The sequence below is a fragment of the Neoarius graeffei genome, chromosome 7, assembly GCF_027579695.1.
Source record: "Neoarius graeffei isolate fNeoGra1 chromosome 7, fNeoGra1.pri, whole genome shotgun sequence".
NCBI lineage: Eukaryota > Metazoa > Chordata > Actinopteri > Siluriformes > Ariidae > Neoarius > Neoarius graeffei.
Genome location: NC_083575.1, coordinates 48,138,457 through 48,147,727, shown reverse-complemented (window position 1 = coordinate 48,147,727; position 9,271 = coordinate 48,138,457). Strand labels below are relative to the sequence as shown.

The following is a 9,271-nucleotide window of genomic DNA, read 5'->3' as shown; positions in this document are numbered from 1 at the left end:
GAAGAGCTTGAACAGAGCTGCAGACAGCCTGGACATTCTGCTGCAACTGCTTAGTAATATCTTGTCTAGCTATAGTATAAAGAAGTCTGTTTACTGGCCTAATAATACGGCCCAGACGAGTAGTATGGTGTGGTGCAGTGTCACCTAAACAGAAGTGCTGACAGAACCAGTATTATGCTGACTAACAGTCAAAGCATCATCTTTGTCCACAGTCTTATCAGTGTGTCTAGTGTGAGATAGTCCAGAGCTTAAGTGTGATACCTTTTCAGTCAACATGTCATCAGTCAAGTCAGTATGAGGCTCACTAACAAATCTCTCCATGAGAATCAGACTGCTGAGTTGGTGTTCCCAAGCGACTGACCCATTCTCTGGTTCGCTCTGCAGCGACATGTATCACATGTAAGGCATCAGAACCAGACTTCACACAGACTGCATTGGAGCTGGACAGACAATCATCATTCACAGGATAAGTGGTGCGCACAAGACTCTGTTCATCTTCCGTAACATGTTGAGACTCGTCTGGCAGTACAGACACCTGGTCACCCATACGTTCAGATGTAACTTGACCTGAGGCCACAGGGTTGACATCAGAGACAGAGGACACTGAGGGGCTAGACTGAAAAGATTGTGGCACACCTTGTACAGGAAGGAAGTTCACAAGCATGAGCAAATTATGATGGACCACTCGCTCACATCCTGTGACAGTGTCTTGTGTGTGTGTGTGTTGGCATTCTTATCAATGACTGTATAAACAGTTGGCTCCCATCTGTCTACAATCTTTCTCTTTCCTCACTCCTTCTTGTTAGCCACAAGCACTCTGTCCCCGATCTCAATTGTTGCTCCTTTAACACGTCCGTTGTAGAGCCTTGTCTGTCTACTTTGCTCTTTAGTTGCATGTTCCTGAGCAATCAACATAGCCTCTTTCAAGTCATCAGACAGCTTTGTCACATATCTGTCAAAGTTGGTGACATCAGAGTCAGTCAAGATATTCCCAAACAGGATGTCTACTGGAAGTCATGGCACCCTCCCAAACATTAAGTAAAATGGTGCATAACCCGTTGTTTCATGAGAGGTGCAATTGTACATGAACGTGAGAGTTTGTAAACGTCTAGGCCAGTCCTGCTTTGCCTCAGCAGGAAGAGCTCTGATCATATTGCCAAGCGTTCGATTAAAGCATTCAACACTGCCATTCCCCATGGGGTGGTATGGGGTAGTGTGAGATTTTCGCACCTCTGACAACTTCAGAAGCTCAGCAATCAGTTCACTCTTGAAGCTTGGACCCTGGTCACTGTGTATTCTCTCAGGGAACCTGTAGATGCAGAAATATATCTCCCAGAGGACTTTTGCAACTCATCTCATCTCATTATCTCTAGCCGCTTTATCCTTCTACAGGGTCGCAGGCAAGCTGGAGCCTATCCCAGCTGACTACGGGCGAAAGGCGGGGTACACCCTGGACAAGTCGCCAGGTCATCACAGGGCTGACACATAGACACAGACAACCATTCACACTCACATTCACACCTACAGTCAATTTAGTCACCAGTTAACCTAACCTGCATGTCTTTGGACTGTGGGGGAAACCGGAGCACCCGGAGGAAACCCACGCGGACACAGGAAGAACATGCAAACTCCACACAGAAAGGCCCTCGCCGGCCCCGGGGCTCGAACCCAGGACCTTCTTGCTGTGAGGCGACAGTGCTAACCACTACACCACCGACTTTTGCAACTTGTTTGGCTAATTGATCTCTGCAGGCAAAGGCCTGGGCCAGTCTGGTAAAATGATCAGTTATTACTAAAACATCTACAGACTTATTGTGTGAGTCCTCTGCTGACCAGAAGTCAATGCACACGAGCTGCAGTGGGCAGGTAGTGACAATACTCTCTAGGGGAGCTCTTCCATCAGGTTCAAGCACTTTGCTCACAATACAACGCTGGCAATGGCGGACATATTCTCTCACGTCTCTGTCCATGTGCAGCCAAAAAAATCTCTGTCTGGCAATGCTCAGGGTTCTGGATTGACCTTGATGGCCCGCGCTGTCATGTACTCCCTTCAAAACCTCAGCCTTTAAGCAGTTAGGTACCACATACTGATGGTGTCTTGTCTTTGAAGTCTGACCACATGAAACTCTGTAAAAGATGTCATCACTTAAGATGAACTTTTCCCAGTGCTTAAGTAGTCTTAAAACTTGACGCGACTCTTGTGTTCTTTCTTGCCTGGATGGTCTCCAAGACCTCTTTACATAGAAATGAATCCGAGACAAGATCCTATCTCGCTGCTGTGCGTCTCGAAGATCACTTACTGAATGGACAGGAAGGCTGGGCAGTCCCTCAGGGACAAGTTGGGGTAAGTGACTCACCAGGGCCACCACCCGGGTTCTTGCTCCAGAAACCCACTCAGTGTGTGACTGGAAAACAGCAAAGACTTCCTGTGTAGACAAAGACTGGGGCAATGCGTGAAGTGACTGGGCATGACTGACCATCACAGTTGTTTCCTTCTCTCTCACCACAGACTGGTTGGCTGATGCTTTAAAGGTCTGGTGAACAGCCGTATCAGACACAGCAGTAGCTTCCCTGATGAGTTCATTGAATGGTTCATGGACCAGACGGTAACCAACACTTTTGCAAAATGGGACACGGCTGAGAGCATCAGCAACAACATTCCGTGCACCTGGCACATATTTGATGTCAAAGTTGTAACTGGCAAGTTTTGAGACCCAGCGCTGCTCACAACAATCAAGTTTAGGTTTAGTTATTATGTGCATCAATGGGTTATTGTCTGTCCACACTGTCAAGTCATGGCCTTTTAACTAGTGGCTAAATTTCACAAATTGCCCATTTCAATGCGAGAAACTCCAAACGATGAGCTGGATAGTTCTTCTGTGACCGTGTCAAGGACTTGCTGGCAAAAGCTATTGGTCTAGCTACTGTGTCACCCTCCCGTATCTGTGACAAAACGGCCCCAAGGCCATCCAAAGACGCATCAGTAGACAGCAAAAAGGGTTGACTGAAGTCTGGATGGGCCAAAATGACAGAACTGACGAGGGCTTGTTTATGTTTGGTGAACACTTGACTGTGATCAGCAGTCCAATCAGAAGGTTTCAGCTTCCGACTTGCTGCAGTGCATTTTGCCTGTCTGCCTCTTTTCTGTTTCTGACCGGCCAGCAGTGAAAACAGGGGCTTTGCTAAGGCAAAGTAACCAGGGATGAAGTGCTGATAGAAGTTCAGCATTCCAAGAAAAGATCTCACACGCTTTTCAGATGGGGTTACACCATCAGCCTCCATCAAGTCACTCACAGTCAGGCTGCATATACTCTCAACTTTATTTGCGTCTGTAGAAACTCCATGCTCATCGATTATATGACCAAGGAATTTGACTGATTTTCTCAAAAAGTAGAATTTCTTGGGTGCCAATTTCAAGTTGTGAGCATGAAGTCTGCTAAACACCATTTCCAAGCGAGCCAGTGCAGTGCTTTCATCTGGAGCAAAAATGAGTGTCATCCAAGTAGCATAGAAGACTCAGGAAATTTTGATCACCAAAAATGGCAGTCATCATTCTCATAAAGCTTCCTGGACTGTTACAGAGCCCCTGTGGTAACCTGTTGTACTCATAAAGCCCCATAGGTGTAGTGAATGCTGAATACTTTGTCGTCGTCATGTAGAGGCATGTTGTAAAATCCCGACGTCAGGTCCATGGTACTAAAGAGGGAGTTACCACCAAGTGCAGCTAGGCAATCTGCCTGGTGCGGTAGAGGATGGGTGTCTTTCAAAGTTCTCTTGTTAAGCCACCTGAAATCTGTACACACGCAAATCTCCATTCTTTTTCCAGATAAGGACCAAGGGTGAAGCGTATTCACTTGTCAACTTGCAAATTATGTCTTTTTCCTCCATTTCATTTAGAACCTGTCAAAGTTTTTGGTATTGGCGTGGTGGTACACGCCTGAAAGGAAGTCTAAATGGCTTTTCATCAATCAAATGAATTCTGTGGACAAACCCCTCTGCTTTGCTGCAATCAAGGTGGTTGCGTGAGAAAACATCTTCATATTGAGCAATCAGGTCCACTAACTTGTCTCTACAATTAGATGATGTATCACACTGGCTGATGTCTAGCTTGCTGAGACCAATGGACTTGAGCTTTTCCTCAGCACTTTTAATATCACACTGAATGGAATTGTCTGATATGGCTAAAGTGTTTTGACTGACTAGGTCTAGATCCTCTAAAGCAACACAGGGCACCAGGTCTGCAAGCTTAGCGTTACATCTCACCAGTATGGGCTTCTCTGAGACATTCATCACTTTCAAGGGGACCCATCCATCTGCCCACAATGGAGTGACGACCCTCGCGACCATAAGCCCTTTGGGTGCAAACCGTGCTGACGTAGGTTCTGTCATGACTGTACAACCCCGATTCCAAAAAAGTTGGGACAAAGTACAAATTGTAAATAAAAACGGAATACAATAATTTACAAATCTCAAAAACTGATATTGTATTCACAATAGAACATAGACAACATATCAAATGTCGAAAGTGAGACATTTGAAATTTCATGCCAAATATTGGCTCATTTGAAATTTCATGACGGCAACACATCTCAAAAAAGTTGGGACAGGGGCAATAAGAGATTGGAAAGGTTAAAGGTACAAAAAAGGAACAGCTGGAGGACCAAATTGCAACTCATTAGGTCAATTGGCAATAGGTCATTAACATGACTGGGTATAAAAAGAGCATCTTGGAGTGGCAGCGGCTCTCAGAAGTAAAGATGGGAAGAGGATCACCAATCTCCCTAATTCTGCACCCACAAATAGTGGAGCAATATCAGAAAGGAGTTCGACAGTGTAAAATTGGAAAGAGTTTGAACATATCATCATCTACAGTGCATAATATCATCAAAAGATTCAGAGAATCTGGAAGAATCTCTGTGCGTAAGGGTCAAGGCCGGAAAACCATACTGGGTGCCCGTGACCTTCGGGCCCTTAGACGGCACTGTTATCACATACAGGCATGCTTCTGTATTGGAAATCACAAAATGGGCTCAGGAATATTTCCAGAGAACATTATCTGTGAACACAATTCACCGTGCCATCCGCCGTTGCCAGCTAAAACTCTATAGTTCAAAGAAGAAGCCGTATCTAAACATGATCCAGAAGCGCAGATGTCTTCTCTGGGCCAAGGCTTATTTAAAATGGACTGTGGCAAAGTGGAAAACTGTTCAGTGGTCAGACGAATCAAAATTTGAAATTCTTTATGGAAATCAGGGACGCTGTGTCATTCGGACTAAAGAGGAGAAGGACAACCCAAGTTGTTATCAGCGCTCAGTTCAGAAGCCTGCATCTCTGATGGTATGGGGTTGCATTAGTGCGTGTGGCATGGGCAGCTTACACATCTGGAAAGACACCATCAATGCTGAAAGGTATATCCAGATTCTAGAGCAACATATGCTCCCATCCAGATGACATCTCTTTCAGGGAAGACCTTGCATTTTCCAACATGACAATGCCAAACCACATACTGCATCAATTACAGCATCATGGCTGCATAGAAGAAGGGTCTAGGTACTGAACTCGCCAGCCTGCAGTCCAGATCTTTCACCCATAGAAAACATTTGGCGCATCATAAAACGGAAGATACGACAAAAAAGATCTAAGACAGTTGAGTAACTAGAATCCTACATTAGACAAGAATGGGTTAACATTCCTATCCCTAAACTTGAGCAACTTGTCTGCTCAGTCCCCAGATGTTTACAGACTGTTGTAAAGAGAAAAGGGGATGTCTCACAGTGGTAAACATGGCCTTGTCCCAATTTGAGACGTGGTGTTGTCATGAAATTTAAAATCACCTAATTTTTCTCTTTAAATTATACATTTTCTCAGTTTAAACATTTGATATGTCATCTATGTTCTATTCTGAATAAAATATGGAATTTTGAAACTTCCACATCATTGCATTCCGTTTTTATTTACAATTTGTACTTTGTCCCAACTTTTTTGGAATCGGGCTTGTACTACCAGGAGACAGATGAGTGGCTTTAGGCAGTTTTCTCCACAGCAGATACTCACAACTGGGCTCAAGGGAAGTGGCTGAGTTACATCGCACTGTACCAATCTTGTCAGGCATGTCAGGACCCCGCCATCTGTGCAGACCAGCCAGCATGGAAAGAAAATGTCCAGCTTCAGTGTCAGTAGATGATGGTGCAGAGACTGCTGCCCAGTACTTACTACACTTCTTAGACTCTTGAAGAATATGTTTTAGCACATTAGTCCCAATTATTAAGTCATCGTGTTGTTGTCCTTCAACCACTATGGTTGGCACTATCATTCTGCAGTCATAAACTTCCATGTCAATATTAAAAGCTGATTTTGGGTGAACTTTTCGACCTCCGACCCCAACAAGAGTCACATCAGCGGAGAATCTCTCTGTTTCAGACACTGCACCAGCAGCAAGGAGAGAACACATGGCAGTTTCACTAACAGTGCATGCCATTGAGCCACTATCTAGCATGGCCCCTAAAGCCACTGTGCCCCCAATCTTCACTGGTGTGTAAAATAAACTGTCACTCCCACCCACAATGTGAGTATTTTGATACACAATATTTGCTGGATGAACGTCAGAACTAACAGAATCAGAGACATCAGTGCCAGGGTCCAGGGATGTGGGAGAATTCTTTCTGACCTGTATTGTCTCCCTCCGAATACAGGTCACCTAGTTTCCCAAAGTTGGGTTGGACTGAGGTGGGACTTTGTTGGGGCAGTCTTGTTTGGAGTGACCTGGGGCTAAGCACTTGAAGCAGAGATGCTCAGACCTACAGTGAGACAAAGTGGAGTAGGTAGCATCCCTGCAGATCTTACATGGAGGTAGACTGAACTGGCTGGGGCGTTTCTGGCGATGGTCTGTGTTTTGCCCCACCCTGGTGAGGACCTGCTCGAGCATGCTCATCATGCGATTGAGAACGCTCTCCTCTGGCCGCCATGCCACCTGTGGTGGCGAGGTACAGTGTGGACGCTGGACATGTTGCTGAACAGGAGCTAAGGCTGAGTGAGGGTCAGAAGTCTGTGACAGATACATAGCATGGGGACATGATGGGCAGGACAAGTGGGGTAGCAAGACAGTTGGGGGAGAATCAGAGAGTCCACAGTTAGGATACTCATAGCCAAGCACGGCAGCAGGATGGCTTTTTAGCTGTGGGACATTGTAAGACGGTGTCGAGGCCCTGAACTCTCTTTGATATTCATCTAGTCTGAGCTGAATGTCTCTGGAAGTCCACTCACTGACAGGCTTACAATTCAAAATGGAGGAGAGATGTGGATCATGACAGTGCTTTGCAAACATTTGTGCCACCTCTCCACTAACATTCTCCATTCTCCTATCCTGACGTCGCAATCCCTCGTCAGCTGTATCTGCAGCTTTGTTTAGTGTGATCCAATAATCAACTGGGTTTTCCTTCGGCTTGGGTAGTGTGGTATAAAAGTCCTGCAGGGGAAGTGACGATGAGGACTGACTGAAGTATCGCATTAAAACGTCATATACGAGTTCTGGATTTTGCTTTACATCCAATGTGTCATCACTCCTCAGAGCTACTGTAACTACATCTCTTGCTTTGCCCAACAGTCTGCCTTGTATCTCCTATGCTTGTTCAGCTTTTGTGTAAGACTGTTTTCTCATGTGCGCCTTTGTCATGTCTATCCATTCTTGAACTGAATACCTGTCAGAACTGTTTCCCCTAAACAATACAGGGTCACGTTCAGTTTTTACGTGTACTATCACTGGGGTTGTGTTCTGTTGTGCAGAGCTATGTGTCGGTCAGTCACTGTCTTGTCAGTCACAGGCGTACTACAAGCATTATGTTCTATAAGTCCAGTTGACATAAGCCTAGCCACAATGGAGTCATCTATTCGCTCTCTCAACTGGCCTACCATATCAGTCAAGTGTTGCATGGCAGTGCTGTCACTGTCTGAAGTAGAAACCTGTGCACCCCCCCTCAAAAACTGCTCACTATGAGACCAACCTGGGCTCAAACTACACCCTCTGCTCCTAACATCACTAGCATGTGTTTGAGGAGCACATGCATACCCACTTCCAAACCCACTTGACACAGTGCCACCATCCATGTCTCTTAACAGTATACCCCTGCCCCTGCCTATGGAAAAGCTCTTGGCTCCACTGGACTCACTAGTGGTTCCCTCTGCCATTATATGGTTAATGTAACAATGTTGAACAGTAGAAATATCTGAACAGCAATGTTGCAGTAATTAGACTTTAAAAAAATTATACACTAAAAAAATTTATATCTAAATATTAAATTGCGGAGTGGCACGGTGGTGTAGTGGTTAGCGCTGTCGCCTCACAGCAAGAAGGTCCAGGTTCGAGCCCCGTGGCCGGCGAGGGCCTTTCTGTGTGGAGTTTGCATGTTCTCCCCGTGTCCGCGTGGGTTTCCTCCGGGTGCTCCAGTTTCCCCCACAGTCCAAAGACATGCAGGTTAGGTTAACTGGTGACTCTAAATTGACCGTAGGTGTGAATGTGAGTGTGAATGGTTGTCTGTGTCTATGTGTCAGCCCTGTGATGACCTGGCGACTTGTCCAGGGTGTACCCCGCCTTTCGCCCGTAGTCAGCTGGGATAGGCTCCAGCTTGCCTGCGACCCTGTCAAACAGGATAAAGCGGCTAGAGATAATGAGATGAGATGAGATATTAAATTGCACAGTAGTAGCTTATAGTAGCTCCACTCTCATTAGAAATTAAAGCACTAGACTCGAAATTTAGATGCAGAGCAGCCCTTAGTGGTCATACACAGAAAATCACCACAAAAATGCGATGCGGAGTCCTGCAGCGCAGCAGACAACGCAGCAGCCCTTGGCGACCTGCTTGAAGCTGATCCAGACGATCCAGAAGAGCTCACGACACCAGTGTGACGGCTTTGTTCTCATCACTGCTCAGATGTGGTGATTAAAAGATGGGCCAACGCCAGAGTACCTCACTGTGGCTTTATTTCCCGTCTGCATTCACAAAATGAACATTCGTTTCATGAGAATGGTAATCGCGACTGCACTCAAATCTCCAGCAGACTAGAGCTCTGACTGGAGAGTACAGGAAGCACAAGAGCTCAAAAAAAAACCCACAGAAGTGATAGTAAATTACAATTGCAGCCGCGAAGCCTCTTATTTAACCTGGAGTGAATGGGTACGACTTGAAAACCTTTATAGCACGTAAAAAACAGCAAGATAGAAAAATAGAGATTACAATATCTTAAGTATACAGTAATTTTGGATGAATTCACTTTA

General features: G+C 45.5%; 1 protein-coding gene across 3 annotated transcripts in view; it reads right to left on the bottom strand.

The window, feature by feature from the left end:
* ckba (creatine kinase, brain a) overlaps window positions 1–9,271 on the bottom strand; it is a 67,654-nt gene that overhangs the window by 53,734 nt on the left and 4,649 nt on the right. Inside the window, exon 1 of one of the 3 annotated variants that reach the window (XM_060925833.1) lies at window positions 1,231–1,295. The exons of the other annotated variants lie outside the window; for them this stretch is intronic. The gene's annotated coding sequence lies outside the window, so the exon portion shown is untranslated. Of the gene's footprint in view, window positions 1–1,230; window positions 1,296–9,271 lie in introns of those variants that run through there. 3 annotated transcript variants of the gene reach the window in all.